This window comes from Lytechinus variegatus, chromosome 5 (genome assembly GCF_018143015.1).
Source record: "Lytechinus variegatus isolate NC3 chromosome 5, Lvar_3.0, whole genome shotgun sequence".
NCBI classification, from domain to species: domain Eukaryota; kingdom Metazoa; phylum Echinodermata; class Echinoidea; order Temnopleuroida; family Toxopneustidae; genus Lytechinus; species Lytechinus variegatus.
Genome location: NC_054744.1, coordinates 37276525 through 37290542, shown reverse-complemented (window position 1 = coordinate 37290542; position 14018 = coordinate 37276525). Strand labels below are relative to the sequence as shown.

The window sequence follows — 14018 nt, the reverse complement described above, 5'->3', positions numbered from 1 at the left end:
TTCATATATTCGTCGTTTTCTTGAAGATTCAGTGTAATTCTCTTTGTTACTATGGAGATTTCCTGTAGTAAAAACCATGGTATGAATGGATTTCCATACAGTTGAGATTGATTGGAGCAATTGTCACTCTTTGTTAGACGGGGTCCTGATGACTCGACTTTTATCTTTCTTATATGTATGATGAGTGGTCTAAAGATGTATGTGCACCATTTTTCTGTTTCGCTGTAAATTTGTTGTGATATAATGTAAAGATATGTAAAGATATGTAAAGATATGTCAAGATTTTTGTTATGTGTGTCCTCCTTTCTTCTCTCCTTTGTTCATTCAACCCAATACAAGCAAAAAAAGGATTATCAAATTTTTGTAAAAGATTTCATATCATTTACATCCATGTACTGTAGTCTGTCAAAATGAATTTGTTACTATTGCCATTTGCAACTGTAAGTTCTGATGTGTAACAGTTATACATTTCAGATATACCAATGTTTTTCAAAGTGATTTTATTGAACTCATGCCTATTTTTAGTATGTCCAGATGTTTAGTACTACTAATGGAAATCAATTTTTGTTCACTGGCTACACTAGAATGTATTGTTTGTATTGTAAAGGAGAAATGCTGACCTCCAACTTTTCTCCAAAATGGGTTCTACCAGTTTAAAGAGGTCGTAGATGCTTTCACACATCAGAGATAAAAGAATCTTCTTCACTCAAAGACAATGAGGTAAATTATGTCCTGAAAGTATCACCTACCACGTGTAGTGGTCCACCTGCATTCCCCAACCAGCTATCGGGAGGAGAGACCTGCGGGTCACAGTTCTGTGTGCGCGCCCTTCTTGGCGACCCAGATTGGCTGGCTCCTCCAATGTGCCTTTGAATGTCTTTGACAGATATATGGCGCTATACAAATGCTGTGCATCAATCAATCAATCAATCATGTCACTCATTGTGATAATCACCCAGTATCTTGTTGATGCCTCCTGTAGCATCAGTTCTATTGGTCTGTTTCCATATGTTTGATGAACTTGAGAGAAACACCTGCTTTACAAGAAATCCTGACCACACCCAGATGGCAGGATCCAGAAGCTAGAAGGATTTATTGATTATTGTTTGAGTTGATATAATTATTCTCAAGGTCATAATTATGCTTTATAAACCACCTGATGCAGTGGAGTTCCCCGATTCTCTGTCTGGGAGGTATATAATTGATTATTTTTTTGTTGTAGTCTCATTATACTTGCTGAATATTGTATAGCTGCCCTCACTCTGTCGGAGATATAGCCAAAGTCTCCCTGAAATTATGATTACTTGTCGCTTTGAAAAAATACCATTACTATTATTCAATGTCACTTGGTTGATTGTAACACCAACACTGAATTTTGTGATATTGAAAGAAATATATTATTTGCCTGATTATCACATATCTTCCTGAAAGGTGGAGGTTATTCCCAAATCTTCTCATGGACTTGTGTTATGCACCAAGTTTAACCTACATGTAAACTGTGGTTAAGGTATGGAGGGCTCAATTTAGCATTGAACTGTGATGCATACTTCAATACAATAGGCACCCAAACTATTGAACTTGAAAATGATAATAATTGTTTTGTTTTACTATCAAAGCATGAAGCGAAAACAACTTGCAAACATAAATATACAATGGAAGCAATGTGTTTACATTTTTTGGTTTCCATATTTGAGTACAGAGTAAGATGATGATTCAAATGTACAGTATTTTTCAATCAGACCTGAGTTACAAATATGGGCCATACAGTTTCATTATTATGTGCAGATTTGGGTTTTTTAAATGAATTTAGTAGATCTTGTACCTTAAACACATGCTTAATTGAAATACAGCTCATAAAATAAGATATTGAATGCAAATCCAATCTAATCCAATAGTCATTTGATATACATGAAGTGCCCTTTCCTTTCGGTCAGCAAGCACTGCGTATGCACACACTACTCCATGTTTGGGCCACTAAAACAATAATTAAACACCTTGGTTATATTTTGACCGGAAATTTAAATTTTGTGCCTCTGAGAAGCATTCAACTGTACTTATGTGTAACAGAGATGAATTTAATCCATTAATTTATGGGAATTTTCTTTCTCATAGAAAAGGTAGAATGATTTAATACAAATTCACCCCCTATGGTCCTTTAATATGGAAGAATATAGATGGACAATTTGGAGGATCAAAGGGATTATACACCCAGAAATTTTCATCTTCAGGCAAATATTACATGTACACATATACTGGGTTTTTTCACATATTAGCTTTTATAAAGGAACATGTTACAGATGAAACCTAATGATTTTTTTTTCAATTTATCCCCATGGTAACTGGTAATGTTGTGACGTCAAGAGCACACAATAGGTTCACCTCGGTAACAATCACATGAAAAATTAAGTATTCTCTGCAAAGGAGATCTTGAAGTCCAGTAGGGTGGAGTTCATTCATTGAATGTTTTATTTGATATTTTTATCAGTGCACAGTCCAACAAAAGGATGTAAAGAATGATTAGTTCGTGTACAGCTGGGGCTCAATAATTACTATAGCTGCATGGCATCTATCGGAACTCTACTGGTAATAGGCTGTGATTAGAGTTGTTTGGTTTATTTTATTTTTAAAACCTTCATATCCCCTGCATGTCCAAGCAAATGATGTTGATCAAAACACTCAGTATTTATTCCACAATAATGCAATGCCATTCCTGATTAATCACATGATAACAAGACTTATGAGGAAACAACAACGAAAAGGTGTGTATACCTCTTATGGACATTTATAATCAAAATGTGTTGTTTATATCTGGTTGTAGTATGCTAATGATCTAGTACAAACATGGCTGTATGGTAGAGTTTGATTGGCAATTAGCTTTACATTTGCCATTTTTCAGATGAATAATCTTTGCTTGTATATGTACCTAAGCGTCATTGCTGTTGAATGTGTTCCAAATTGCAGAAGAATGATATTTACTCATGCATAAATCATTAGTATAGAGAGATCGGACAAGGATGGAGAATCTTTAGTCAAAAGGCATGCTGAAAAATAACATGTTGAAAAATTACTTTATATTTTCCCTCTTCAGATGAAATTATATTCGATTTAGATATTCAGTGTATCCCGGGAATAAGGAAACCTTTATTTAGAAATGGATATTGCACTCATCAAATTCTTTTTTTCTTTTTTTTTTAGACTAAATTACTATTTTGGCTATCCTGGTTACTTATTGGTGGTTTTGGGATGGTAGGTCACATAACAAATGACACTTTAAAATACAGATGTGCCATCATTTTCTTACGCAAGCTTGAATTATTCTAAGACATCTTCTTGATCAAATATTCCTCATGATCTGATCGTTATTTCCTTGAAATTTCAGACCTTGTGTCATCTGCTTATTATGCTATGATATTTCAAACTCTTCAAAACAAAGAGGAATTACTGTGCTTCATAATGATATATTATGAATGCAGTTGCTTGTGCTGAAAACAAGTATTGGTTTCCGTGTCATGGGATGTACTATATTTTCATTGAATATGCACTATGTTATATTATTGGATTTTAGAATGGGCATTATTTTTTCATCTTTCTATGTGTCATGGCTTGGGTTTGTTTTGTCTGTGCATTAGTGACTTCGGCATTGAAATTTTTGAATTCTTTAGCAATTAACCTGCACTCTTAAAGTTATAAAAGGATTATATTATTCTTTATACTTCAATGCGGAATCATTTTCCAATTTTCTACCATCTTTCTTGTAATTAGATTTGTTTTGAAGTCATATGTTATTTCTATGAAATGGATTTAACTTCAAGAAATTCCAAAGGAAGTACTTATTTAACCTCTTGGTTCCTTTTTTTTCACATTTCCAACTCTAGCACATTGCAATATACGTCTAAATGGTCAAATTATTATATTATCTTCTACATTTTTTCTTTGTCATGGATGAACTTTTGTTGAAAATAAATGTGTCTCAACTCATTTTCTCTTTCTTTTGCACTCTCCCCATTCTCAAAATCATTTTTCTTGTATGTTTGCTGTTAGATTTATTGCTTTGTAGTCTGAACATGTTTTAATCTGGTGGTATGTTTATGGAGTCTTTGCTATACTGTAATTATTGGATAATGAGGTTTAATGTAGAAATAGTCAGTATACAACATTTCTTTTGTCACGTACGGTATACCCCTCTTCCCACACAATGCCTGCCCGTCTCCACGTCTCAACCATTACCTTCGTGCTCCACCAAGATTACTTTTAATGCCTTTATAACAGATGTAGTATAATACATGACATATTAACATATCATATCTTTTAATATATCAGTTGTTATATTATAGCATGGATATCTCACAGAACGTGATAAGACGTCCAAACAGTCTTTGCAGAAGGTGATTACATGTTATGACAATGCATTTGAACTACTACAGATTATATGTGAAATGTATTAGATTTAAAGAGATGAAATATATGATAACATAAATATAAAGAGTTTATACATGAATTATAGTGAATTATCTTTCATTTCTTATATGAAAGTGCAATAAAAATTGAATGTGTGTCACATCAGGTGCCTATCTCAGCATTTTGCTGTATTGCATAATGATGGTATATAGTTTGCCACATGTACAGAAGTATAAAGCTATGTGAAAGATATATATACTTGTTTCAGAGTTGAAGGAAATGTTTGTTGTATGGTATATCCACTGAGGAGATGGATATGTATTGTGATAACTGAAAGGATAAACGGAAAAAATAGCATCTGTTTGAATTTCAGTATTTGTAGAAACCTCAGTTTTATATGGAGTTTCTGGTGACTATAGGTGGCAAGTCTTTCAATTTGTCACGTTTATGAACAGTTAAGAAAGAATTTAATTGTTATTTCGTTTTGTGCCTTTTCATTAGGATATGAGGAATATCAAATGTCATTCTAACCCAGGTAAAACATGTTTTATTTGAAAGCAGTAAAAGCTAAATTTATAAGATGTTGAAAGTTTGAAGGAGATAAGTTATTGGATTATGAGATTTTTCTGAAGGGGGTCAAAGATTTAGTGAGTCCATTGAAACTATAAATTTTAGACAACTCAACTCTCTTTTTGTAATACGCTTCAATATCATTATCAGTCATTTTGTTAAAGTGAACATCCCATAGGAACTTTATAACAAATCTATTACACCATCTTTGTTTGATTTTGTTCAAATCTTCATCAATCCCATTCTCTTGGTTTTTTTTCACCTTTCCCAAAACGACTTGTTTTAAGCACTAAATTTCCCTGTAATGACCCTATCCAGTAAAACTATGAGGAAAAACTAAATGAACCGTTGCCTCACTACTATAATGATGCTATCTTCAAAAGATCTGATATAGCTTAGTGTTGATTAAGAAGAAATAGATTCTTTTTGTAGGGAATAATAGAAAATTGTATTAATTATATTCTAGTCCTGTATCGATTAGAAGGATGGTAGTGCTTTAAAGAAAATGATAGTGTTAGAGATATAACAATATGATGAATAGATCATTTAAACAATTTATTTCAATTTTGAAAAAAAAAAAATTGGGGGACAGTGTGAGTGTTTTTTTTTTTCATTTACATTGTCATGAGGACCACCATATGGTACGTATGCTCTGTGTAATGTAAATAGTGGAGAATTGTTATCGTTTTGTAAATACACAAACCACGTGATTGCCATGTAACAAATGTTCTAATAGTGATAGCGTTTCATGTATATACACACAGAGATAAATTGCCTTTGTATTGTGTAACGTTATGGTGAAGTACTCAGCATTCTCATTTTATTGTTCTGAAATATTTTATTTATGTGATGTGCAGGAGGAATTTATATTTTTTGCTGTTTTGACATTTTCATTTGTAACACAAATAAAGACATTGTTCCATGTATTAAATTGAGTAACTGTTTTTATATGTGTGTGAGTTCAGGAGGGGGGGGGGTCAGTCAACAACCACTGTCAATCTGTAGTTGTCATTTAAGATGGTTCATTAGGCAAGAAGCACTGTCATCTGTAATTAGATTTTTTTTTATACATTTATGAAATGCTCCCCATAGTTATAGCAGGGTTACTGTGTGAATTAATGCCATTTTAAAATTTCCTGCTTAAATGTTTAAAGGCACTGTAGCTGTAAAAAAATAATAGTACGAAGCCAAACTAGTCAAGTCCAACTGAAAGGAAAACTCCACCCTAACAAAATGTTAATTTCAATAAAAAAGATACAAATCCAACAAGCATAACACTGACATTTCATCAAAGTTGGATGTAAAATAAGAAAGTTGGGACATTTTAAAGTTTTGCTTAATGTTACTGAACAGTTATATTCACATCCTGGTCGGTATGCAAATGAGGGGACTGATGACGTCACTATTTTGTATTTTATTACATGAAGTATGAAATATTCCAATTTCTTCCCGTTGTCCTGTGAAACAAAGTTTAATTCCTCCATGAAGATGTGGTATTACCATTGTTTAACATTTTATGGTTCAGTCAAGTCGGTCCTTATTTTCAAAAATGTGAAAATTGATATATTGTATAATTCAAACAGTAAAAATCAAAAGAAATAGTGAGTGAGGGAAATCATTGACTCTCCCACTTGTCACTGAGTTGTGCATATAACTGTTTTGTGAACAATAGTGAAATTTTGCATTGTAACTTATTTTACATCAGATTTTGATGAGATTTTCAGTGTTGGGCTCATTTGATTTTTCTCAATTGATTAAAATCAACATTTTTCCAGTGTGGAGCTCACCCCTCATAAAAAAACAAACTTCTTTGCAGTTCTTCACCAAAAGATATTCATCAACTGTGAAATAATCACCCACGTGACAGGCACTAGTAAAATACACAGTAGATAAAGCCAGTGATGAAATATTTCCTTTATAGTCAATACTTGTCATGGTCAATGCTCTTCAACACTGGAGACAAGGTTACACTGTCATAGAGTTTGTTTTCACCATAGAGCTATGCTTGGTACTTTCCTCTTTAAACCTGGGGAGCATTTCATGAAGAACTTGTCAGACGTTGTATCTGACAAGTTCTGTTTTATCAGACACCATAGCTACTGTGCTTCTCAGCAAATTAAAATCAAGGAAAGTAGTTGGATCTCACAACTTGTCTGACACAAAAATGTTGATGAACGTGCCCCCTGGTTACGGGTACGTTTATAAGGAGGGGGGGGGGGTAAAGTATTGGTGGTGGCGTACAGTGGTGAATGTGGTGCTGTTCATCAAGCATCTAACCACTACATGTAGTTGTGGTTTTAGTAAAGTGGTGATGGTGGAGGCCACCAGCTGCAGAACTAGAAGCAGCGGTGGTGATGGTGGTTTTGTAGTCGTAGCAGTGACGTGATGAATCACACATTTTGAGGGTGGAGAACACCCGGGGGGGGGGGCACTTACATTGACGAGTGGATACCATGCGCGACCAAAAAAAAATACGTAAAAAGGATGTCTTTTTCACGATAGGGCACGTTACGTACGTTACGTGATAAGAGTGTCAAAAACACAAAAATAATGAAAAAAGGGTATCTATTTCGTTAGGAAAATTACGTGTTTACTGTAGGGTCGAATTTGCGGGGATGATAAAACAAAATTAAAATGTTTTGTAAAGGATGTCCTTTTTGCCCCAACACTTCGTGTTTAGAGTCCGATTTGCGAGAGGTGCAGAAGGTGGGGTCATAATAAACCAAATAAGTTAAAGCCGACGACCGAAGGAAACGGAACAATAAAACATTCCTGTACTTGTTTAGGGGTTCATTTCAGGGAATATTTGCCAAGAGTATCGCTTTGTCTTCAATACTTGTTAAGGATAGGGTTTCACACGCCGATACTTGTTAAGGGGTGCATTTTCAGAATATGGAAATTACGTGTTTAGGGTGCTTTTCGAGACCCCATGGTCGCGCATGGTATCCACTCGTGAATGGAAGTGCCCCCCCCCCTCCCCGGTTCTAGATAGTAAGATAAAAAATGGACCTTAAAATCAAAGTCTAATTTATGACAAAACTTTGATATGATGTTATTCAGAATATTTAGTTTTACATGTTTTCCTTTTATTTAACTTCTTTATTAATTTATTTGTTATCCTCCATTTGCTCCAGTGGGAATAGTGAGACCTTGTAAGTAAATAATTGGCAGTACACTCTAAAAAATATTGGGTAAAAATGCTCCATGAGGGTAATGTGTCCAACCAACATTGGGCATTTTTATTTATCCAGTGTAATGAAAATTTTGCTGATTCTAAAGTAATTGCTGCTTATTTTTAACCTAACTGGGTTATATGCTTCCTGCATTTGGTAAAATCCTGGGGTAAAATACTGCCCCGAATCGGTTGGACACATAATTACCCTCGTGGTGATAAAAATTTTACCCAATATTTTTTACAGTGTAGTAGAAGTGAGTGCGGTTGCGGTGGTGGTGATGGTAGCAATGAATCATGATTTTTTGAGGGTTTATATACGTGGCGAAATATTTTCACAATCACTGGTTTTTCTGTGAGGGCTCGCATGCCTCTGGACATTAGTACTGAATTTTAATTTTGCGAACCCTGGCCCATGGAAATTCCATTGTCTTACCCTCTTCTTTTCTTTCATTTTTACTTATCTATATGTAATTATTCAATTTCAAATTGTATTTTTGTTTTTACATTGTACATTTTTTTTAATGTGTTTATGGCCAAATGAATAATAATGATGATACAGATTTGGAGGAGGAAGGATTTTTTTTCATTAAGCCTACAAAACACAAAATTGACCAAATTGTGATTACATGTTCAACCCCTCCCCAATGCACCCACCTATTCTGCGGTCCCTGCTGGTATAGCGGTAGAAGAGAAGTCTCACTGCAGGTGGTAGTGGCAGCAGTGGCCATAATTTTTAATCATTTTGAGGATGCAGAACATGAGATTCGAGCAGGGGCGCATCCACGATTTCCAAGGGGGGGGGGCACAAACTTACATTTCGTCCCAGAAAAAAAAATGACAAGCAAAAAAAGAAAGGGGTCTTCACTTTCAAAGGGGGGAGGGCACACTTCTGTTTAAAGATATTTTTACATATAAATTTTAAATTTTTGCTTATCACAGGGGGGGGGCACGGGCCGGCTATGCCCCCTCCCCTGGATCCGATAAGACGGGAGGGATTTCCTAAATAGCAAGCAAGAAAAAAAGTAATCTTTCCAAAATAAGGATAGATCTGCTTGTGCTTTGGGTTTTCATGACTTTATTTAGTGAGATTAAAAAAAATGAGTGATTCAAATATGTCACATATTTTCTTCTTTCAATCTCCAACATTTATTATTTAAAGTTACTGAAATATTAATTTCTTCAATAAGTCCTGCAACGATTCTTAAATTCAATAGCTCGCATTTGTCTAGAAGGATACGCTTTCACATCCAGTTCATGATTACAAAAAAGTAACTGTTAGAACGCAGGGGCGGATCCAGCCTTCGCCAATGGGGGGGCGGAATATTTTTAGGCTACATTTTCCCGATCGGCCGCTTGAAGTTGATTTGTGTTTTTCTTTGAAGGGGTAGTTCTAAAAGTCTTTTCTAAGCTTTAATCTTATAAATCAACATAAATATATAATAATTACATAAGCCTTTTTTAAATGCGAGTGCGAAGCGCGAGCTATTTTTTTATATCAAGTATTTTGTCCTAAAATTTAGATATTCTGGGCAGTTTTTCCTAAATGATTACTGCGAAGCGCGAGCAAAATTATTAATATACGTTTTGATCTGACCCAAAAAGAATCTGTTAACGACTTTGCAGTTAGCCATGAGTACCTTACATATATCAAAGAATGCGAGCGCCGGCTTAAACTTTTGACATTTTTACCTAAAGAATTCAAATGGAAATCTTATGCATGCACTTTTTGTAATCGTGATAAGGATAAGTATATAACGAAACAATTGATGCGAGCTGAAAAAATCGAGAATTATACCTAAAATTTGGACACTCTATACATGTTTTGTAAATCATGAAAATGATGAGTAATTGGTACTCATTCTACATTAATAATGCGAGCGCGAAGCGCGAGCAGAAAATTTTTGATATATTGGATAATGACTTAAATAGATAAGCTGCATATCTGAAAAAAAGATGCGCGATCTAGAATCTGGGCATTTTTAAATACCAGTTATTTTATCATGAAAATCGAAGCGCGAGCTTAAAATATTTAACATTCCGATCTGAAAAGGGTCAATTTAAGCTCTGTATTTCAAACACTTTGAAGGGAAATTGTAAGGTGGATATGGATCAGTTAAAAAAGCTGATATGTTTCAATATTATTCCTTTGAGTTTTGACATAGGACTGTGACATTCTAAGAATATTATGTCATCATATATGAAAATGATGACTATCTTCATATTTCCCTTCCTAAGCGCGAGATTAAACTTGTCGATATTCCATTCTGAAAAAAGGACGATTTGATTATGAAATGAATATCTTATTTATTAATCTAATAAGCCTAATGAGAGCGCGAAATATGTTAATATTATGGCTTGAAACTGGACATTTTAAGCACTTTTGTAATTATGAATATGATGCATGAGTTAATATATTTTCAACAATTTAAAGGAGCACAAATCGCAAGCCGAAAATGTTTGATAAACTGTTGTGAAATTGAGATTTTGTTACAGAATTAATATTGAGATATACATAACTCATCAATCAAAATGCGAGCGTGGAGCGCTAGCTAATGACAATATGACCTGAATAGAGATATTTTGAGAACTTCATAGAAAACAGGAAGATATAAGTACCTGATAAATTGAACTTTGCGAGCGCGCAGAGCGAGCAGAAAATTGTAATATTCAGACCATAAAACAAACTTTTACAGAGCATTTTAAAAATCAATTTGTAAATCAAACAAAATAATGAAAGCCCGGGAATGAAAGTTTGATTTCCCAGCTGTAATATGCTTTGTATATTGCCTTCAAAGTTTGTTTTCTTTCTTTCCCCCCTTTTTTTTTTTTTTTTTTTTTGCTCCGGCAAAAGGGAGGGGGGCCTCTGGCCCCCCTGGATCCGCCTATAGAACGTTCAAAGTTATTAGTCAGTTCTGCCGACTAATAAAAATTAAAATTGTCGATCCCTCCACTTCTGAAATTACAGGGCTTGTGTCCTGACCCCCCCCCCCCCCCCCACTTTTCGAGACAGGATCATTTTTTTTTAATCATCGATTGTGAAAGTGCCTAATTTTACATTTTTTAAAAACGACGAATTTCTTGCGCGCGCGGGCGGCCGCTCCCCTATTCTGGCGCTCAATCTATCAAAAATTTAGCCATGACATCCACTGATCTCTCCCCTACCTGGATGGGAACAATAACGCTGATTGGCCTATTCCGTGTTGAAGCACCGGAAGTTGGTACCTCCGCACGCCGAGTTCCCCCAAAAAAGCCAAAATCGGAGTAGAGTCTGGTACACGGCAATAGTGTCAATTCTTAATTATACTTACCAAATCAACTCTTATAACAGCACTTTTCAATGTGAATTTATACCTGATACAAAGTTTAAGATGTCGTCCTGTGCCACGTATAATTGCACTTATTGTGACGACCGTGGAAACAGAGAAAATGGGATTACTTTTCACAGATAAGACAAGCTGGTGAACTGCATAGTTATAGACTTTATGTAGTCCTATGTGCTCAAATACATGTGTGGTAATTCTAAATTACCAGAGCAAGTTTCCAAAACTTTAAAACTCCGGGGGGGGGGGGGGGGTTATCGATTGTTGTGATTTCTCTGGAAGCGTGATGAATTCAAACCATGATTCAAATAAATATTCAGTTTATTAATATTCACAAATGTCACCAAGTTTTATGAGTTTATCAATCATGTTTGGACAGAAGAATATCATGACTGAGACACGAAAATACTGACCGTGTATAGCATGTATTGTGAAACTTAAGACTGAAAATCTGCCGTTTCGGAGGAGTTAAACAAAAATATTTTTTGCAAAGCATAGATCCTGACCGAAATAGACTGATTTTTGGGACAAGGACTGGATCTACAAGGTATTCTGAAAATTATTTATCTTTTATTTGTGAAAGGACAATAAAATTTACAAGCTATAGGTACATGTACGGTATAGGACTAGGACTTTAGGGGGCTTATTAAACTTGTGGCATGTGAATTTGTGATATTTCTCTGTCAACAATAGATCAAATTATTTTTTCCAAGAACTCTTTTTTTAAGTACGTAAAAAAGACATTAAGCTATACAGAGACGGATTTATACAGACTTCAGAAATTTCACAGAACTTATTTTGAGATGCCGAATGTCTTCAAAGAAAAAATGTCTCGGTGGAGCAAAAAAAAAGAGGGGGGGGGATTATCAACCAGAAATTTAGGGGGTGACGCAATCCGACGCAATGAAAATAATCTGACAAGCAAAAAAAGGTTATCAACCCAAAATTTAGGAAGGGATGCAAAACAAAAGAAATAATCTGACAAGTATAAAAAAAGGGTTATCAACCAGAATTTCAGGGCGGACCACAACGATTCTAGGGGGGTCCATCTGAATTTAGGGGGGATGCAGGAAACAAACTGACGAGCAAAAAGAACAAAAAAAAGTTGTCAACATAAATTTTTGGGTGTCTGTCCCCCACCTAATATTTAGGGGACCAGGACCCCCCCCCCCCCCGCTTCCGCTGCCTACAGTGTATATGAACAAACTGGGTAGAGGATAATTGAAGAGGGTCGATCGATGTGACAGAGGAAAGAGAGAGAGAGAAGGTCATTAGGTCAAGTCCACCTCAGAAAAATGTTGATTTGAATCAATAGAGAAAAATCAGACAAGCACAATGCTGAAAATTTCATTAAAACCGGATGTAAAATAAAAAGTTATGACATTTCAAAGTTTCGCTTATTTAAAAAAAATAGTGATATGAACGAGCCAGTTACATCCAAATGAGAGAGTCAATGATTTTACTCACTATTTCTTTTGTGTTTTATAGTTTGAATTATACAATATTTCAATTTTTACGAATTTGACGTTTTGGACCTCCTTGCCGGAAGCACAAAATGTTAAAATAACGGAATATAAACCGAGATGTGCATATAACTGTTTTGTGAAATGAAGCGAAACTTTAAAATGCCATAACTTTCATATTACATCCGATTTTGATGAAATTTTCAGGGTTATGCTTGTTGATTTTTTTTCTTTTTATTCAAATCAAGTTTTTGTTGGGTGGACTTGTTCTTTAAAGGGCGAGTACACCTCATGAAATGATTATTTGAATAGAGAGAAAAACACAATGCTCAAACTTTAGTCAAAATCAGAAATAAAATATGAAAGTTATATTTTTAAAGTTTCACTTAAGCGATGAATTTTTCGGTGTTACACTTGTTTGATTTTTTTTGGGGGGTGGGGTAGACTTAAATTAAAGGGGGGTTCAAGCCCAGTGTTATAAGCCTTATAACCTAGAAAGTCCTCGCCATATCGATCCTAAGATGGTTATTTGGAAAACCTCCAAAATACCCCTAGACAAGTCAAGGATTTCATCCATTCTTCCGTAGGTGAGAAAAACACCAACCCCTTCAAAATTATGTTTCCGATTGTATACTGGGAAAGTACCATGGTTTCAAGAAAATTGCGAATTCTGGCACCTTAAATATATGAAGTTTTGTATAAAAAGCAATGAGTGCTTCAGTGTGCAGACAGCTAGCATATCGCTCACAATGCACATGCTAATGGAGCGATCGCGTTCCTTTTGGGGGAACTGGTATGGCGGACAATAGAACTCGCGGGCTTCAAACAAAGGACCCTCCCCGCATATCCAGTTAGGGGAGAGATCAGTGATGACATCCTACATTTTGGCGCAATATCGTGAATAAGTGGTATATTCTTGTATACATAGCCCTTTATGGGAGGGGGGGGGGGAGATGATCCCGAAAAAAATTGATGCGTGCGGAAACGAAAGTAACAGTATCGAAATTTTTTAAGATTGATCGACAAGTAGTGGAAAACTGCCGCTGTTAAAATAAAAAAAAATTAAAAATTAATTTGATTGTAAAAATAGAA

General features: G+C 35.1%; 1 long non-coding RNA gene across 1 annotated transcript; it reads left to right on the top strand.

Moving 5' to 3' along the window:
* Positions 1-1607: 1607 nt before the first annotated feature.
* On the top strand, positions 1608-5894 carry LOC121416063. The gene is made up of 2 exons (XR_005970095.1): positions 1608-2605; positions 2655-5894. It is a non-coding gene; the product is annotated as an uncharacterized LOC121416063 (long non-coding RNA).
* Positions 5895-14018: the final 8124 nt, after the last annotated feature.